Source organism: Mastigoproctus giganteus, chromosome 5 (assembly GCF_048544385.1).
Source record: "Mastigoproctus giganteus isolate SK-2022 chromosome 5, ASM4854438v1, whole genome shotgun sequence".
Classification (NCBI taxonomy): domain Eukaryota; kingdom Metazoa; phylum Arthropoda; class Arachnida; order Uropygi; family Thelyphonidae; genus Mastigoproctus; species Mastigoproctus giganteus.
The window spans coordinates 142,043,724-142,065,183 of NC_143579.1; the positions used below are offsets into that span (position 1 = coordinate 142,043,724).

The 21,460-nt window shown below is 38.6% G+C and overlaps 1 protein-coding gene across 1 annotated transcript in view; it reads right to left on the reverse strand.

Moving 5' to 3' along the window:
• LOC150085739 (kinesin-like protein KIF20A) overlaps positions 1–21,460 on the reverse strand; it is a 1,052,004-nt gene that overhangs the window by 737,217 nt on the left and 293,327 nt on the right. The gene's annotated exons all lie outside the window — the stretch shown is intronic.

The window sequence follows — 21,460 nt, forward strand, 5'->3', positions numbered from 1 at the left end:
TAATCGCGTTGCTCTTTACTGCACCCATTATACAATAGATCCCCATCCTTCCTAAAATGAGACATCCAGACCTGCATGAGAACTCAAGATGTGATACAATACCCTAATATCAACACCTCCTTATATCGCTGCTAGCAAAATTCCTGTATATCATTGATAAAAATCCATGGGTTGTCCTGGTAGCTTTTCTACTCTGCTCAGAGAACTTCATATTTGACTGCACAATTACCTACAGGTGTTTTTTTATTCTCTGCAAACCTCAACGTTGAACCACACAGTTGATACGTTAACCAAGGATTACTGCTCCACAGGTGAAGTACCCTGCATTTGTTGAATTAAACTCCACTTGCCACTTATCAGTCCATCTACCAAATTTTTCTCGATTTTTCAGTGACATACAATGATTACTGTGATTAATCACCCTGCCAACCTTCGTATCATCTGCAAAATTTATGATATGCCATTGACAAAGGCATCTGACCAATATGACTTCAATGTCCTTAATGTATATCAAATACAACAATGGGCCTAGCACTGAACTCTAAGGGATTTCATTATTAACATTATTCCAAGAGCTAAATTCATTGCTAAAACCAGTGTCTTCTCCCACTTAATCAACCTTTATCAATAGCAGTCACTTGCCCTTGAGGCCAAAAGTTTTTCTGAAATTTAAGTTTATAATTTCTAAATATCTGCACAGCTGTTCATTATACTCATCATAATCATTAGACTAACTATAATGCAGTTTCACTGAGACAAAATGGATAAAAATAATAACAGGTTTAGGGTAAAAGTTTCTTTAATGAACTTGAGACAAGTTTAAAACAAGTTAAAATAAAATTAAGTAATTAAATCACCAATATCTTTCAGACATAAGTTGTGATTCCTCAGTTGGAAACATCATTACAAAAATTAGTACAGAATGTCATGTGCCAGGCCACGGTGGTCATGAAAGGCAAAATGTATGACACAGGTGCAGACAACAATCAGGAGTTGGAAGTAGAGGCTTGTGGGTGTAACTGCAAAATTCGGTATGCTGTGTGCACCAATATTTATCATTCAGGAGGATGGCTGTTTCAGTGTTTCAGGATGGATGCGATCTCCTTTGTTCCAGTTAAAGGAATCGCGACAACACGAGATGTGGAGCATTCCAGCCAGACACAACAATGGTAGTGACAGGATGTTTCGATAATCTCAATGTCGCATTGTGGGTTGATGTAGAGAAGTGCTCCATGATCACTGAGCGTTCCAAATCAGCGAAACAGGTTGCTCTCTCATGTTCCCAGACTCGATCTTCGAGTCTCCTACCAGATTCACCAATGTAGTAGCCAGTGCAGTCACGGCAGGAAATGCAGTACATCAAACCGCTCTGCAAGAGGGAGGGAATCGGTGTCTTTACCCTTGAGAGGAGGGACATCAATCACCTGCACGGAAACTGCAAGTACTTTATCCCATAAGCCTATAAGACCCTAGAGAATTGTTACAACAGGTTCAGGTAGTAGGAGATAAAGGTGAGGAGATAGAAGTGGAGGCGGGGTCATAGCTAAGTGCAACCCTAGGGTTAGCTGCGCGGTCACGGGCCTGTAAGTCACACCTATCTAAGGCACTTGCAGGGTAGCCACATTTAACCAGATCTGCTTTTACCCAAAAATCTCAGCATGCCTCTCATCTATAGAACTGGAGTGGGTCCAGGTGTGAGTTAGCAGGGCTCACGCAGTACCAAGAAGCTGACTGTGAGCACTGTGAGCATTTGCTGACTGGTAGTTGGTGAATTGGCCAGCACACATCAGTTTGCAATAGACTGAGGTCTTTAAGTGCATGCTCTCACACAGAACAAAGATATCCAAAAAAGGAAGAGCATAATCATTAGACCTATAACATACTCCTACTCTCATTTTTATTTTCCTAGTGCTTATATCATGCCACAATGACTCAACATTGCACTAGTCACCTGTGTCCATTGGATGCACAGCCTTGGTGGGGCTTTTTTTTTTTTTTTGTGCTTCTTAACTAAGGGTATAACACCTTCCTCCTATCCTTTCTGCACACAGGCACTCCCCATATTCAAATTCTAATTCGTCTATGTCTGTTTGTCACCTGATAACTTCACAATGTTTTGCATCTGATGATTTGGCAAGTACTTCAAAATCATGACATTTATTTATTATGCTCCTAGCATTAGCGTACATGGCAAGCATAAATGCCCTTCCCTTTGCCATTAACTACCGTCAAGGGCAAAGTGAAGGGGTTCTGCTTTCGTAAATGGTTTCAGACAGTTTTTAAAACCTATTCAGCGAGACCAACTAATGATGTCAACAATACTACTTCTAAATGGGTGGAATCCAGGATAGTAATAGTAGCAGCTACTAGACATTTCAAACCAACTAACAGATAAGTTCAAGGCTTAGACCTAAATGTATGTAAGACTAACTGATGGGACTCATGGCAGAAGTAAAATACACGGGATGTATATAAATTATCAAGTGACATAGATGACTAGAGTAGATATAAACTAGTCTGTAATCAAGTTATAAAGGAGATTAGGAAAGCGAAGGCGGATTGCGAGAAATCTTTGGCAAAGAATTCAAAGAAATACAACAAAGACTTCTTTACTAATATGAATGCTGAAAAAATTGTGATGAATCATATTGGTCCATTATATATAACCGGTTTAACTGTTGATAATCCTGCTCAAGCTGCTAACAAACTGAATAGATATTTTGCGTGTACATTCGCACATGAGGAAATTTTTTGGGAAGGATGTGCCAGTTAACGAATTCTAACAAGGAGCAAATTGATTTTGTCATAATTGAGATGAAAGTGGAAGAGAAACTGTTCAAACTAAATGTAAAAAAGGCACCTGGGTAGATAAGATCTAACTAATTATATTAAGGGTGGCAAAACAGGTAAGCAAGCCTTTACTCATAAATCGTGAAAGCATTTCGAAAGCACTCATAATTATGAAAGCATTTGAAAAGCACTCACAATTATGAAAGCCACAGACTTACATGAAAGCATTTTGCACAAGTCTTTGTGGACTAGAAATGTGCAAATATATTTGTCCCAATTCACAAAGGAGGACCCTCGAATGGTGAAATGAGTGATTACAGACCTGTTAGCTTGATTTCTGTTCTAGAGAAAATAGTGAAGTTGTTGTTATTTAGTTTTTAGGAGCATTAGCAACTAAGGCTATATTGCTCCGGGGATATGCGGTGGTCATTCCCTGACCTTTCCGCATCCTCCGTATTTGGTGGTCACAGGCTCGAACCCTGGTTTAATCAAGAAGTGTGTGCTACGCACTGCTACTCCTGCCCACTTGGCTACGGAGGCGCCAGGAAAATAGTGACGTCACTGGTTAAAGAAGTAATACAGAATCATCTAGACAGGAATGCAGTTATACTGCAGTCACAGCAATGATTTCTTAATAGTCAATCTTGTCTAACCAATCTGATTGGATACTATGACACAATAACAAAGGGACTGGATGCAAAAATTAATTCTGATATCATATACTATGATTTCAGAAAAGCTTTTGATGCTGTTCCAGCTAAAGGACTGCTGTATGAATTCCAGCAGTGTGGCATTGGGGCAAATTTCTGCTGTATATTAAGGGATGGATGGCTGTAAAAAAACAAAAATGATTATCAGTAGGAAGACTACTATTTCCCACTGTTATCAGTGGAGTTCCGCAGAGTTCAGTGCTTTGACCAATGTTGTTTTCTATATTTATTAGTGATACTGATGAAGGCATACAAACCTTAATATCTAAGTTTGCAGATACAAAGTCTGGCATGGTGGTTAATGACAAAAATCAAATATCTACAAAAATTAGTCTGATGCACTGAAAAGTGGCAATTGAAATTTAACATTTATAAATGTAAGATACTGCATATAAGTAGCAGTAATCCAGAATAACACACCAACTGAATGAAACCACATTCTCAGAGTAAAGTAGAGTGAAAAAGACCTGGAGATAATTATACCATTAGATGTGAAATTCTTTCAGCAGTGCAGACGGGCTGTAAAAATAGCCATGGATTTCAGCCAGTGATATGCAAGAATTCTGTCAACAGAGATAAAGAGATGATTATCCTGATGTATAAGCAATGGTTAGGCTACATCTTGAGCACTGCATACAGGTCTAGAAGCCCCATATTAGGAAGGATGTGTATCTGTTGCAACAGATGCAAGGAAGAATAATGAGATTAGTAAGGGGTGCTCTTACCAAGAAGGGCTTCAAATTTTTGCAATTGCAGCAAGAGACCCGCATGGAGATCTGACTGAGATGATTAAGGCTTTGAATGGATTAAGTAAACTCAATTTCAATGGCATCCTTCCTCTTGCTCAGATTACATGCAAGGAGCATACATTCAAATTGAGGAAAGATGGTTGCAGGATAGGTGTGGAAATTGCTTTGAGCCAGTGAGTAGTTTGAATAAAGATTGCTTGCTTGCATTATTTGCTACTATTAATACAGAAATTCACAGAAAGGATTTCTTCATGTGTGTGTTTCTGTTCAAAAACTGCCAAATCATTATGATTACTTCAAGAAAGATATCACTACAGACTTTGCTGCTCCTCAGAAATTTTGAGTGAATGTTTTGTTTATTACAATGGCATTGCTCTTCAACTTGACTCTCAAAACCATTTCCAAAGATTCCTTAGAAAAGGAAGATTTGAATTCAATGTTTTTCCAAGTGGTTGAATATTCTCAAACAATCAGCATTGCTGTGAAGAATTATTAAAATGCCTATGAGGTGGGATGATTTGTTCTATTTCTTGTTTCCTTGTGTACTTGTCAGTTCTTCAAGCAAGATCCATTGTACAACAGTTTTCTTTTGTAGTAGCATCTGGTCAGTTGCTCATGCTGTAATTGAGGTTATATTGCAAATTATCCATTTCTTTACCTTCAATGATACTAAGTATTACCAGAACCATCACATGATGTTTGAAGCTGCAACACTCTACTGGATCATATGGATGCACAAATTACCAATAGTACAATGTTGGTTGGTTAACAGAACTGTACTCAACTTTTAACTCTATGGAAAAAACAGTAAAAGCCATGTCAACTTGGTGTGATATAATCACTTATCTCTACAGTTGGCTCCCATTAGTCTTTTGTAATGGTAGTTGACAAGGAAAGTGGTATTTACTAATTTAGCGACTGCAGAGAGCAGTATTCTTAACACCCATTAAGCATTTTTTTTTTTTTTTTTTTTTTTTTGAAAGTTGGACATAAAACAAGCTTTATATGCCAAATTCTTGAAATCAATCTTTTGAGCGAACAGATATTTCCCTCTGATCATGTGTCTAAGGGCAGTACTGTGCCGCAAGTCAGATTTTGTTTCTTACATCTATAGTATCAAACTATTTTAATGATATTAATTTTTAACACAAGGGGGTAATCATTTAATTCGTGGACTGGTGCAAGGTTTTATGTTTGCTTTGCAAACTTTCCATAACTGCTTCTCGAGGCACTCTAGCAGCAGTTAGAGTGCCTAACTGCTAACAAAGAGTAGACTTGTGCAAAGAAATGACTAATTGTTTGGAAACACAGGATCAAAACTTCTTAAATCAAATAGTGACCTGTGATGAAACTAATTTTTCACTGTGATCCAGAAACAAAACAACAAAACAACTAACAAATTTTAATCTTCTCATTCGGCTGACAAACAAATGGTTCTTATGTTTTTTGACATAAAAGGCATTCTTGTTACATGTTTGTGCCTTGGGGAACAACTATGAATAAGGAAGCATACTCTGAGGTTCTCAGTCAAATTCGCTGTGCCATTCGTGAGAAATGTCAAGAATTTTTTGGTGTGAGGTGGTTTCTCCATCAAGACAATGCCAGGCCCCATACGGCTAATATTGTGCAGCAAGTTATCAGTGCCAAAGGTGTCAGGTTCTGCTATATCTCCCTTATTCATCAGACGTAGCCATGTGATTTCTTCCTGTTTCCACATCTGAAGAAAGCTGTGAAAGGCAAGCGTTCTCGTGCGCCAACGATGCTCGTAAAGCCATAACGGAAGAACTTCACAGTCTTTTGAAAAATGGCTTGCAAGAAGCATTTAATGAGTAGGCACTGAAAGTTTGCAAAATTCAAAGGATTGTTGTTTGTTATTTGGTTTTTAGGAGCATTAGCAACTAAGGCCATATTGCTCCAGGATATGCGGTGGTCATTCCCTGACCTTTCCGCATCCTCCGTATTTGGTGGTGACGGACTCGAACCCCGGTCTAATCAAGAAGCATGTGCTACGCACTGCTGCTCTTTCCCACCTGGCTACGGAGTCGCCTAAAATTCAAAGGAAAGTACAGGGTTGTTAAAATTAAAGTATCCCTACACAGAAGACTCTGGAGCAAGTTCTAAGGCTCGTACTGAAGAGAAATTTGGACAACAGGTACAATAAAGAATATGCTCGCCATTTATTGGGAAAAAAAAATTAGTAACTATATGGTGCGTAACTATCTTAGTTACTTTGAAAGATACACATGCAAATAACTTACATTATTTGTATAATCGTAAGTTATTGCCACAGTGCCACTACTCAGTTCTACTGAACTGTATAAAAGCAAAGCAGTCTCTTCAAAATCATACAGTAGATGTTTGCCTGCATTACAGCAGCAATGCCAAGAACTTTACAGGAAAAGGCGCTATTAGTGAAGATGTACTATCAGAACAGCAACAATGCAGCTGCAGCTAACAGAGAATTCCGGCATCAGAAGTGGCATCAAACCTATGCCTGTTTGTGCTGTCCACAAAATGATGGTGAAATTAGAGGTCAAAAACAAGTGGACTCCTCTCATGTTGAAGATGTGGCTATGGCTGTCGTGGATTTATCAAGTCAATCTCCATGGGATATTGCAAGTGTGCCAGCTGTTTCTCGTGAAATGGACATGCCATATTCCACTGTAAGGCTAGTAATGCGTCAGGTGTTGTGGTACTATCCTTACAAGATACACATGCTAAAGCAGCTAAAGCACGGTGATGCAGATATTCATTTCACATACGCACTTCAGTTTCTGGCGAGAATGATAGTGGATATCACTTGGACATGGAACCTTTGGAGTGATGAAGCTCACTTCTGCTTAAATGGACAAGTGAATACACACAACTGTAACGTTTGGGCAACAGAAGACTTCTTGGAATTATCCAAGAAGTCCCGTTGCATTCTTCAAAGGTGACAGTGTGGTGTGGATTTACGGCAACATTCATGATTGGGGCATTTTTTTTGAACAGGTAACACCGACTGTACCCTGCACCCGTTCCGTCACTGGACAGCGATATTATGAAATGTTGGCAAATTTCAAAATACCAGAGCTGCAACAATGTGGGTGCCTTCAGGAAATCATATTCATGCAAGATGGTGCACCACCCCACATCCACCATTGTGTCCAAAGATTGCTAAGGCAACACTTTACAGATGAACGGGTCATCAGCTGTTGTTTCCAGACATCTTGGCCACCCCAAATACCGAACCTCACCCCATGAGACTTCTGGTTGTGGAGTTTTTTGAAGAACCAGGTGTATCGGGAAGGATGTCAATCTCTGGCAGATCTGAAGGACAGAATTAAATGTCATGTGGTGGCTATTCCAGTTGACATGTTACGTTCTGCTGTATAAAATGCTGTTCTTCGAATGGAAATTGTTGTTGACCAAATTGGAGAACACATTGAACAATCGTAGAGCTGTTCAAGTGATTTGTATTGCCACAGTGCCATATAGTGACAAATTTTTTTTCCCAATAAATGGCAAGTGCATTCTTTATTGTACCTGTTGTCCAAATTTCTCTTCAATACAAGCCTTAGAACTCTCTCCAGGGTCCTCTACATGGAATACTTTAATTTTAACAACCCTGTATATCAAGGAGAAATCCACAGAAGATTCAGATGATGACAATTAAGATAAGAGCTTGCACCAGTCCACGATATATTAAGTTCTTGCATTAATCCTTACTGCCTTCTAGATTGAGACAATATCATTTGGGTGTGGGGGGGTGGGGGAATGTATGCACTGCACTGGACCAAAAAAAAATCTGCAGAATATATACATTTTTTTTACTTTACTTTATAACAATTTTCAAGAAAAAAAAAATATGAAGAAATTCGGTTTTTTTAAAAAAATTGAATTTTTTTTTTTTTTTTTTTTGAAGGGAGGAAAAAAAAAAAAAAAAGAAAGAAATGGAGAAAAACTAATTTTTTCCAAAATGCAGAAACTGTGTTACCAACTTATTAAAATGGTATGAAGGAGAATGTCAAAATGAGCTAAAAGGACCAATTTGTCAACATAAATTCATTGGCCACTGTACATACCTCTGGATCCTACTTGATAATGATGGAAGTTAACTTGGCTCTGACTCTTGTTATAAGATGACACTGAGACTAAAGAAACTGATGCAATTTCAGTATGCTGATCTGGACTCTGATTAGCACAATCGATGCCAACAATGAAAAAATTCCTCTCACAAAAATTAAAATCCTTTGATTTATTTGATAGCAGTTCTCTTTAGCTCAATGCAAAAATCATTTGCATTAATTGAATCCATGGCAAAAATGACATGAGAATATTATTCCTGAATAGTATTTCTGACATGCTGATGTAAGAAAAACATTGCAATTTATTTGTCATTTAAAAAAATCATTTATAAAAGATTCTGCTCAGTACGGTGTATAAATAATCATATTCATTACACTCATTTCATCTTAGCATGTCCCTAATCTAATAGTGTCTTCACATACTGTTGTATCAGACTTTTCAGTTATAACTCAGGCACTTTAAATATTACCTTATAAATTAATAACACACAACAATTGAAACCCTTCATATTAAATGAATCAATAGCAAATATGAGTACGAGAATATTATTCCACTGAGTAGCATCTCCATCATGACGGAGATGCTACTTAGCATATATCAGCTTCTGATATCTTCTTATGTATATATAAATATATTATTCATGAGATTTTTCTGTATATATATGTGGTTTTTTGTTATTCGATGTAAATGTTATGTATATATATATATATTATATAAATTATATATAATATATATATAAGAGGGTAATTCAAAAAATAAGTTACACTTGACCATTGTAGCCCAAAAGACATTTATTGAGGTATGTAACATTATGCAAAAGCACATACCTTGCACTAGTTTTCCACATAGTCACCGAGTTGGTGTAAACACTTCTCGGAACATGTGACTACACATTCGATTCCCTGATGATAAAAATTCACTCTTTGGTCATTCAGCTACAGTTGAACTGCTGTTTGCACCTGTTCATCATTTGCAAATCGTTGTCCCCCCCCCTAGATGTTCTTCAGCTTGCCAAAGATGTGATAGCCACAAGGCGAGAGACTGGGACTGTACGGAGGATGTTGCCATACTTCCCATCCAAAACTTTGGAGCAATTGTCACGTTGTGTGGCGTGGCATTGTCGTGAATGAGAACAACATTGTTGCTTAACTTTCCAGGCCTCTTGTTTTTCATGGCTGTTCGCAAAGACCGTAACGTTTGGCAGTATGAAGCAGCATTAATTGTTGTGCCTTTTGCCATAAATTCCGTGTAAACAACTACTTCACAATCAAAAAAACACAGTGGCCATGACCTTTCCTGCTTCCCACTTTCAAACTGCTGGAACCACTTCACTATGGCTGGACACGACATTGCATTTTCCCCATACACCACCGTTATTTCACGATGAATCTCGGAACAATTCAGACTTTTCACCCACAAAAATCATACTATTCCGCATACCTCAAACTTGGAGTAACATTCTACTGATGTGCCATTATGAACTCTTGCTCCTACACAACTGTTACCGCTACATCAACGAAACTCACCTGCCAGGGGACACACAATATCAACTCCATTCCGTGCAGGCACCACCACAAATGTGGTGCCTGCACCACATTTCGCAACAAATGTGGTGCAGGCACCACATTTGTTGCGAAATTATACCAAGAGATGGAGGCAGGTGTAACTTATTTTTTGAATGCCTCTCATATATATATATATATATATTTCTATATACAGCCAATCCCTGACTGATGCAAAGGTTGAGTTCCACAGAACTCTATGTAAGTCAAATTTTCCGTAAGTCAAAATTTTAAAGGCTTATGCAGCACTTGCAACTATGCACACTGAACTTGATTGAAGCAAAAAAGAAACGTCCAATGAACATGTAAATAGAATTATTTATTTAATTTATTTTTATCTCATGCTCAAGAAAAATTTCGAAAGTGTACAAAATTACAAAAGTGTGCAATTACAAAAATTTTACTTTAACGTTGTGGAAACCAATGCGATGCTTCAACCTATTAAACCAGCCATTGCCTGCCACAAACTTAGCCATACTTATTCTTAATATATTCATAAATACTTCTTGCTTTTGATTGAATGGCCATTAGACTCAGGGACATTTGTTTCTGAATCTGATTTTCCATCCATATTATTAATAGCTTTTCCATCTTCGATATAGAACCTGAACGCTGTTTTGTGATCACTGTTGATCTTAAATGCATTGATTCTTTTTTAAGATGTTCTTTTATATGCCCACTGTTCTTTAAAATAGTATTCACTGTTGAAGCAGCAAGACCTAATTTCCACACAACAGATAAACTTTGTCGTATTTCCTACTTCTTAATCATTTTCAAATCAATTTGTTTCATTTCTTAGCACTGCCACCCACTTGCACTTTCTCTTGGTCACTTTACCTTCAACATTGTAATAAGTAAATAGGAATGAAGAGAAGATTCTGAAAATTTATTTGTATTTTTATAAGAGTGAAGATTTCAATGAAGAGGAAATGTATTTCACCATAATAACAAAAAAACCCACACAATCCCAGTTATCGGTCTTATCGCAAATGCAATAAGATCGAGTTTACTACCCGATTATAATAGATTTCACCAACAGAAAAGCCCAATAAACTGGAAATTGCAAATTGCTTTTGTTTTATGGTCATGACCTCCAGAAATGTGCTTAAGAAAAATATCACAAAGGCGTTCACAGAACTGATTCTTATAACTGAACATATGATAACGATGAAAGGGTAATGCATTCTCCGACCAGACCACATAGCCCTTCATATCAGCCAATAGTAGTGTTGTAAACTTGTTGCCCACGTGTTTTGTTTTTGCATCCTTCAGTTAAAAGTAATTTTTGTGTTGTGCTTATTTAACATAAATTTACATAAAATTAATGCAAGTTCCATTATAAAAATTGCCTTTTAGAGAGTTAAATAGCTTAGTCATATAGCAAAAGTTTAAATTTATGAGGTCTTGAAACGAATTAACAAAAAAAAAAAAACTGTGTTATTGGGTTTACATTATATTTTCACAATACCTCCATTTATTCTATGGGATCCATCTATTCCTATGGGATGCAAAATAGGTTTCCGTATTTTTTTTTTTTTTTTTTTTTTTTGCAGTTTGCACTGGCCGGCAAAAACTTACATAAAGTTGAAATTACATAAATCAATTATTACCTAAGTCAGGGAGGGCCTGTATATAACAGAAAAATAGTAAAATAGTATAAAGTAAAAATAGAAAAAAAAGAGCAAATTATAGCAGAAAAATAAAGCAAATTACAATAGAAAAATAGAAAAAAATGCTATATCAAGATGCTATTTTTCTGCTATAATTTGCTTTTTTCGCCTTGTACAAAGTTTAGTGTCTACATTATGCTACTTTGACAGTTATCTTTTCTCCACTATCCTGAGACATACTGCTTCATCATGTTTAATGCCGATCTTCCCATCACACTAAGCAATTTTAATCTCATGCGACTTACTGCATTCCAACACCTGAGCTCACTATAAAACACTATACATTTAGTCTGACGAGAGACAGTACCTCTTTCTTCATTTCCATTGCAGCATATTGGTCTACGCCATATGGTCCACACTGACTCCATCATGGTATCACAGTAACTAGTGTCTTTGACCCTCTGCTTCAACCCCTAATTTCATCTTATTTTAGCTTTTGCTATTGCATTTTACTCCTTGCATTTATTATTTTTTCCTCCTTTCTCCTATTGCTCCCTCTGTTGGGTCAGCCATGAAATATATGTTAGAATTCCATATATTAACCGCTACCCTTAACCTGGCTTCCATATACGCTCAGTCTATAACTTGATTTCTTTGTACCTACCACATGCTATGTATATATCATGTTAGAAACAGATGCCTTACTTCTTGCTGTATTTCCCATGGTTTTAAGGGCTGACCCTTGAAGGAGACATTAAAATTATCAAATCTGCAGCATTAAGTACATTTACAATAATTTTATTTTATAGGTACCTTTGTTTTATTCCACGATTTCAACTTGCAGTTTTGTTAGACTACCTATTCTCCCTTTGCCACATTCATTACCTATTCACATATATATCATCATCATCATCATCAGTAATTCAGTCTTGTGATTGGTCAGTTCCTTTGATGAGATGTCACCATCGTTCCCTCCTGTGCCATTTGTTTTAGTTGCTGCTCAAAATTTCAAAGTCCTGCTTCAAAGAGCAATTTCATGATGAATGTCTTTTTTGGTCGACTCTTAGGGCGTTTTCCCTCCACAGTCCATTGCATCCAGAAGCAAACCACCATGTTGAATCACATGGACCACCCTTTTGAGTCTAGTTGATCTTATTCTACCCAGAATTTTCCATTGTTCTTGAACAAGTCTTAATACTTCCACATTTCACACTTTTTCAGTACATTTAATTTTTTCCATCGTGCGCAGCACCACATCTTGAAGGTCTCTCTCTCTCTCTCTCTCTCTCTCTCTCTCTGTCTGTCTGTTAGACCATCTCTCTGCTGCATATAAAGTATTTTCAGATCAAATGGCACCAGGTATTTTCCCCCATACACCTCTGCATATGGGGGTAACCCCTGGTGACAATATATACTACGTGGACACATAGTATATATTGTCGTGTGATAGAGTACACTATAAAGGCCAGAGATTTAAAAGTGTATGGATAAGTGTAAAGTGTGTTATTGTCTCACGGCACCATGGGGTTCCCCCATCTCCACGTTGTATTCTTTGTAAGTGACACAGAACTCTGTGGAACCCAGAGATTTAAAAAGTGTATGGGGAATGGTTTGTTGTGTAGTGTTATGTTCTGTTGTTTCTCTGACCATTTAGCTATTGGGCCTCTATTGGGACCCACCGTTACCCACACTTTGCAATGAGGAGGCAGGTCAGGCACCCATTTTCCAAGAATTTCAGTGGCAAGGCCTATACAAAAAAAAAGGGGGGGAGGGTGAACATTAGAATTTGGAAAGGCCGAAAGAGGTTTACGAGAAAAGTGGTTGAATTTTTTGACGCTGATTAGAATGGTGGCATTGCTAGGGGTGTACTCAGTCGGTTTAGAGTGGGGGGAGACTGGAGATGAAACATGTAGAAGGAAGGATGCTCGTCCCCACTGCCCTCAAAGAGGTCAGTGGGGATGAGCCCCACCAGGCGAAGTATGAGAAAGGCAAGGTGGGGAGGAGTGGTGGGAGACATGGGCAATTTGAACTACTGATTATTATTTAATTGCTGGGTGACTGAATTGCCATTCTTTGGATAGTTCTGTGCATTTCGAATACCTTCTGTGTGAAGGTTGTTAAAGGTTTACAATCCTCTTCTATAATGAATGAATGTTCTTCTCCTTTGGAAGGGGACCAATCTGTGCTATTAGCTATGTTCTGGGAATGATGTCATAAATTATACATTCATATAGAACGTGTACCCAGTCTTCACTCTCGTCACAAGTAATCAGTCAGTCCTAAGGAGGTTAAGTTTTGCTTTTAGGGAGCCGTGACCTGTCGGTATGAATATTGTAAAAAGTCCAGGGGAATACCACTTAGGCAGCTTTGGGCTGAACGTTGCCACCTGTGGCAGAAACCTTTTGGTAACTAGACCTCTGGTTTCCTGCTCCCATTTTGTTTTCCATAGCTCATGGAGCTTTGTGACTATTCTTTTTCTTTCAGCATTGAAGGTGCTGGCTATATCATGGGCTATCAGAAATTCTGTGGGTATGCCCTTTTTAAGTCAATAATACAAGCCTCTTTTGGCTACTAAGGTATTAAGGGTAAACTGCTACAATGGATAAAAGGATGGTTAAGCGGGAGAAGACAGAGGGTGGTAATCAATGGGTGCTGCTCTTCTTGGACTAATGTTATTAGTGGAGTCCCACAGTGTTCGGTGTTAGGTCGACTGTTGTTTTGTATATTTATTTATCAATGATACTGATGAAGGTATATCAGGCTTAATGTCGAAGTTTGCAGATGATACAAAGGTTGGCAGGGTTGTTAATGACAGTAATGGCAGTGTGCTACTGCAACAGGATCTAGATAATTTGAGCAGATGGGCTAAGAAGTGGCAACTGAAGTTTAACCTTGACAAATGCAAAGTACTGCATATGGGTAGAAGTAACCCCAGAGAAACGTACCAACTGTGTGGTACTACACTTAAGGTGGTAGAAAATGAAAAAGACCTGGGAGTGATTGTGCAGTCAGATATGAAGTTTTCTGAGCAATGCAGACAGGCTGCCAGGGCAGGTCATGGGGTGTTGTCAATGATATATAGGAATTTTGCTAGCAGGGAAAAGAAGGTGATTATCCCTCTGTATAAGGCAATGGTCAGGCCACGCCTTGAGTACTGCATACAGGTCTGGAGGCCTCATTTTAGAAAGGATGTAGATTTACTTGAGCGTGTAGAAGGGCAACAAGACTGGTGAGGGGAATGAAGGGATCCTCTTACCAAGAGAGGCTTAAGTTCTGCAAATTGCAGTGGCTGGAGACTAGGCGCCTACGCGGTGATCTGATTGAGGTATATAAGGCCTTGAATGGGTTGAGCACGCTGAATTCTGATGGGATCCTTTCACTTGTTCAGATTACAAACCTAAGGGGGCACATAAATTCAAATTAAGAAAAGACAGATGTAGATTAGATGTGCGTAAATTTGCCTTTAGCCAGCGGGTGGTTAATTGCTGGAACAAACTTCCATCTGTCGTTGTGGAAGTTGATAGGTTGAATAAATTTAAGGAGGAACTGGACAGGGATTTGGAGGGAATGGTGTAATTTTTTTTTTTTTTTTTTTTGGCTGATGCTGCATAAGCTCATACACTTGCTTTCTTGCATCAAATGCCACTGCTACTACTACTTCCAGGTAAGGTGGGAGGGCTCCAGCCAGCAACTGTACCGCAGGTGTGGTCACAGTGCGACATGCTCTGGTAATGGTGAGAAGTATTGTCCTTCGTATCGATTCAAATTTATTCCTGTTTCTTACTACAGCTGACCGGATGAACCATGCACCAGCTCAACAGGTGATAACAGGTAGGAATATTGCATGGTATATGATTGCCAGGGTCTTCTTTTTGAGCCCCCAGTCTGATATACTGATCCTGGCAATCATACCTGCATAAGTTCTCACTTTCTTCACCAAGTAGGTCAAATGGGGATAAAAAGTTAATTTAGAATCAAAGACCACTTCAAGATATTTTAGTTCTGTAACTATTTTTATAGTAGTTGTGTTAATTTTAATTTGTGGATGTCTTCTTACATCCAAATTGCTCTTTAGAAGTATTTGTTTGGTTTCTTCAGGCGATATTTTGAGCATGTAGATTTATGCTCACTCCTGCAGCTGCAAGTGGGCAGCATTTGATCTTTGCTCTACAACCACTCGCTCGTTACCTTTCACAAGAAAAATCATGCCATCTGCAAAGGCCAGGCTTTCCACAAGGCCCAGATCCAAGGCCAAAAATTCGTCCAGAACAATGTTCCAGAAGAAAGGACCAAGGGTTGAACTGTGCGGGCAGCCTTTATTTACAGGGCATGTCAATTCCTGGAACTGTCTGCGCACTGAGACACTTCTGTCTGTAAGGTAGCTGTTTATTTCCTTATATAGGTTTTGTGGGGCATTTGCCTGGCGGAGTCTCCAGGCCACCAACTTGAGTCAAATGCCCCAGCAAAGTCAATAGAGCTTTCCAGCATATACTTCTCCCCTGGGTTTTTAACTGTTGTCGGTGGGTGGTGCATGGCATCCTCTGTAGAGTTGCCCTGCTTAAAACCATACCGATTGTTGAAATGTAAACCTGCTTCTGTGTGCATATTATGATGTGTAATGTTCTGTACCATTGTTCATCTGGCCTTTTAGCTGTTGGGCCCCACCATTCCTCACACTTGGCCCCATGGAGGCAGACCAGGTACACCCAGTATAGTTATATTTACTCTGGCAGGTCCTGCCACCTAATTTCCTGAGATTTCAGTGGCTAGGACTTAAAAAAATAAAAAAATAAAAGTTATTATAATTCACGCTAAAAGGGGGGTAGGCCGAATGGTAATAGGGTTGCATGGTTGACTTAAGTTTTTGAGTGTGAGTTGGGAATAACTTTGGTTTCATTAGACACAGTTGCAAAGTTAGAGAGAGGGTGGAGGACTGAAGACTGGAGGGGGGGGATAAAATAGAGGTGGGGTCAATAGAGAAGGTGACCACAGATGGTCAGTGATGTATGCCTATGCCCCACCAGAGCGAAGAAAATGGGGTGGAGGGGAGGGGAGGAAACAATAGACTCACCCCCACCAGGAAGTAGGAAGAAAGTACCATGCAAGCGTGTACTGCTATGGGGAAGGCAACGGCCTTGGGAGCAAGCTGCAGCAATAGTCATGTCCGGTGAGTTTCTCTCAGAGGTCAAAGCTACTGGTGTCAGGTTCAGGAGATGTGTGGAGTCAAGTCTAACTTGGTGATCACTGGTGTCTTCCGCCGCAGAGGGATCTTGAGACAGGTGAGCAGTGGACTGCATTGATTCCGTGTGCGGTCCTGTTCCTGTTGCTGAAGGTCCTTAGTGTGGTTAGCTCAATCTTTCCATTTTCTGTTCAATTAAATAAATAAAATAAATTTTCTGTTTATACTCAGGGATGACCAAATAGTCAGAGGAGTTCGCAAGATAGACAGAATACAAGAAACAGCACCATATTCAGCAGTCACGGGTTTGAACCTCGGTCACTCAAGGCGCATATACTTATCCACCTGCACGCCTGACCACTAGGCTACAGCGGCCTTCTTTCCTTCAGTTATTGGCTTTAGTTCTGATAAAGAGCATTTAGGGTCCACAGCCCTGAAAAGCCTCTTGTGCAAACTTTGTGAAGGTTGTTATTTGGTTTTTAGGAGAATTAGCAACTAAGGCCATATTGCTCTGGGATATGCGGTGGTCATTCCCTGACCTTTCCGCATCCTCCGTATTTGGTGGTGACGGGCTCAAACCCCAGTCTAATCAAGAAGCGTGTGCTACGCACTGCTGCTCCTTCCCACCTGGCTACAGAGGTGCCTACTTTGTGAAGCTCAGGAACTCCTACCTCAAGTCGAAAAGGTGATGCTCCAGTCCTGTTGGTAGATATGCGAGTTCCGTCATAAGTTGACAGTAGAGGTCCTCATAATAGTCACAGCTGTACATAATGTAGGTCATCCGTTATTCATAAATAAATTAATTTGCCATTGAAGGCACCATGGCACGTCAAGAGAAACGTTGTAAACAGGCCTGGGTGGAACCAATGGGAGGCGCTAGGATACACACGTCCGACTGAAGGCAAGAATTTCCTGGTAATTTCCCCCTTTTGTTGAGGCAGACCACCTTTCCTGCCATGCCTGCTGCACATGATTCTCAAGTCTGGTCCTTTCTTCTCTTCCATTCTCTGCTAGGTTGATGGTGTATTCCCCCAGAGTGTAGAGTAATCTTTGGTCAGGTAGTACGTCATTCCACAACATATAATTTCTAGGTTGAGGGGCAGGACTCCCCCTTCTAGGACTTGGAGGGCAAGTGTACTAACTGCATATAGTGCCACTGACCAGATATAATGAAAAATACCTAATGGTAACTGTACAGTTCTATATGAAGTTCTCTTAGCAGTGCAGACAGGCTGCCAGAGTAGGTAATGGAGCTTTGTCAATGATATATAGGAATTTTGCTAGCAGAAACAAGGAGGTGATTATCCCCTTATATAAGGCAATGGTCAGGCCACACATTGAGTACTGCGTACAGGTCTGGAGGCCTCGTTTTAGGGATGTAAAGTTGCTAGAACAAGTACAAAGAAGGGCAACAAGATTGGTGAGAAGAACAAAGGGATGCTCTTACCAAAAGAGGCTTAAGTTCTGCAAGTAGCAGCATCTGGAGACTAGACACCTGTGAGGTGATCTGGTTGAGGTATACAAGGTCTTGAATGGTTTGAGCAGGCTCACTGCTGATGGAATACTTCCGCTTGTTCAGATTAGGAACCTGAGGGGCATAGATTCAAATTGAGGAAAGACAGTAACAGAATAGATGTGCAGAAGTTTGCCTTTAGCCAGTGGGTACTTGACTGCTGGAACAGGACTTCCATCTGTTGTTGTGGAAGCTGATAGCTGAAATAAATTTAAGGTTGACTAAACAAACATTTGGAGTGACCAGATGCGTGAAATGAGAAGGGTGTTTTTGTTATATATAAGCTTGCTTTCTCGTATCATATGCCTCAACTAATGCTATATCATTATTATCTTCTTCCTAATTTCCTGCGACATCTGTGCAATCACGACAGTTTATTCTTGAAAGATTGTTTTACCATTGCAATTCTGGATTGAATCTCAGTTTGACATGAAATGTCCTGTGCAAATAACTGTCCCAGGTACCTAAAGTGCTCTACTTGTTCTATTCTTACTCCATTGATCTCAATTCAGAAAGGAATTAATGTTTTACCAATCATCGTCTTTGTTACGTTTATCTTCAATCCATACTTCAGCACTTTCTTATGGTCTTTTGAACATATTTTGCTGTGTAGTAGGGCAACCTGCTAGTATGGCCTGATCTTCTGCAAACTTAATAGCCTGTATGTGCTTTTCACCTATTTTAACCCACCACCTCTTTTTTCCAAGTGCCTCCTTAATTATCACTTCAGCAAAGCATTGAACAAACCAGGTGAAAGTAAGTATCCCTGTCTTACTCCATTTTTAACTTCAGCTTTTTCTGTCAGTTCTCCCCTCACTCTTATCACCACATTTTGTCTTCTATATAATTCAAAGATCAATCCAATAATTTTCTTGCATCCGATTTTCTCAAACAATAGGAACAGTTCTCTCCAGATTACTCTATCAAATAACTTTTCGTAATACACAAAACACACATAGAAGTTTCTTCCCATGTTATACATTTTCTCACCCAACTCTGAGTCATCCAGAAATTGTTCAATATGACTCTCCATACGAACTTTAATAACTTTCAGCAGAATCTTGGATGCATGGGTAATAAGACATAGTTCTGTAGTCTTAGGGTACTGTTGGTATCATCTTCTTGGGTATGGGGATTACGATTGACGTGCAGAATTCCTCCAGCCACACTCATTCTTAAATATCATCTTTATCAGTTCAAATAAGGCTTTCTTCAGATTTTCTCTAATGTATTTTAAAAGCTCTGCAGGTACATTGTCAATTCCTGGAGCTTTTATTGCTAAAGGACTTTAAGTATGTGTTGAATTCATCTTTAGATATGTCCTCCTCCTCCACGTTTTCTTGTATATTATAATATATTTATAATATATATTATATAATGTTATTATATATTATAATATATATATATATATAGAAAATTATTTTAATGTTATGTGCAAATCTTTAATTTAACTTATGCTAATAATGAAAATACCGTGTACCCTGGGAGCGATGTATGTTGAATAAAGGGGGGAAGAACGGAAAAGAGTAACGTTATAAACAAAGTGCGAATTTTGAAAAATGCAAAATTTGAAAAGAACGAAAATAGAAATAGCAGATTATTGAAAAGAACGACCAAAGTAGAAATAGCATTGCAGTATCTTTCATAATTTCTGTGTCTTCTTCAGAGGTCATCCACCTAAATTATGAAAAAGAACAGCAATACTCTTACTTCTGTTTCTGACATGTTCTGTATGTCAAAAAACACGTGTACGCGGACACGTTGTAAAAAATAATTAATTATTATTAATTATTAATTATTAATTATTTTTTACAACGTGTCCGCGTACACGTGTTTTTTGACATACAGAACATGTCAGAAACAGAAGTAAGAGTATTGCTGTTCTTTTTCATAATTTAGGTGGATGACCTCTGAAGAAGACACAGAAATTATGAAAGATACTGCAATGCTATTTCTACTTTGGTCGTTCTTTTCAATAATCTGCTATTTCTATTTTCGTTCTTTTCAAATTTTGCATTTTTCAAAATTCGCACTTTGTTTATAACGTTACTCTTTTGCATTTTTCAAAATTCGCACTTTGTTTATAACGTTACTCTTTTCCGTTCTTCCCCCCTTTATTCAACATACATCGCTCCCAGGGTACACGGTATTTTCATTATTAGCATAAGTTAAATTAAAGATTTGCACATAACATTAAAATAATTTTCTATATATACATTATGGTTGTAGGGTACCTTTGCTCTTGCAGTGTCCCTGATCCATAATTCATATTATTGATATTTCATTTTATCTCTATTCAAATTCAAATCCATTTTCTTTCTTTACTTAATTTTAATTTTTATTCATAATTATATATATATATATATATATACACACCAAGTGGTCATAAAATAAGTTTCCCTATTCAGGAGACCCTAGTGTCAAAACAATAAGAGATAGCACTGTAAAAATCAGAGGGATATCATTTCGGGTATGGGGAAGCAATTTGTAAAAGAAAAAAAATTAGTTCAAATTCCCACTACCAGGAAGAAATTGACACTGTAAACATCAGAGGGAATACTTAACTTAGGATTAGATTTTATTATAAGAACTTAGAAATCTACAGATATTGTTCTATGTTCTTTCGTTCACATGAGATGACATTCTGTAAACTGAGGCCTGCGTGAGACACAGTTTCATGTGGCATCTCATTGGAGATATTGGCTACATGTTGTTTAATGCTTGCTCTCAAATCGAAAAGTGTCTATATGCCGTCATGGTAAACTCTGTCTTTCAGGTATCCCCATAGCCAGAAATCATAGTGATTGAGATCTGCTGATAGGGCTGGCCAGAACTGCAGGAAGGTCTATCTCTAGGATCATTTCCGAATGTTGAATAGAGCAGTGCAGTTCATTCACTTGTCGACCAAAGTTGGGAGGGGCACCATCTTGCACGAACACTACAGACTCCAAGCATTGCCTTTCTTGCAGAGTGGGAATAATGTGATCTCTTAGAAGAATGCAGTACCGTGCACTAGTTATCATACACATTAAGGGGCTATGAGGTGTAGATTCCACAAAAAAAAAAATGGTCCAATTATAAACTCTGCTGGGAATCTACACCATACTCTAACATATAGACTTTGTAGTGGTCTTTCATGCAGCAAATGGATGAGAAGTTCCCCATATTCGGCAGTTTTGTGCATTTACAGCCCCATGAAGAGTTAAATGTGCCTCATCAGACCACAAGATCATTCAAGCCCATGTATCATCAGGTTCCGTACAGGCCAGAAATCGTAGA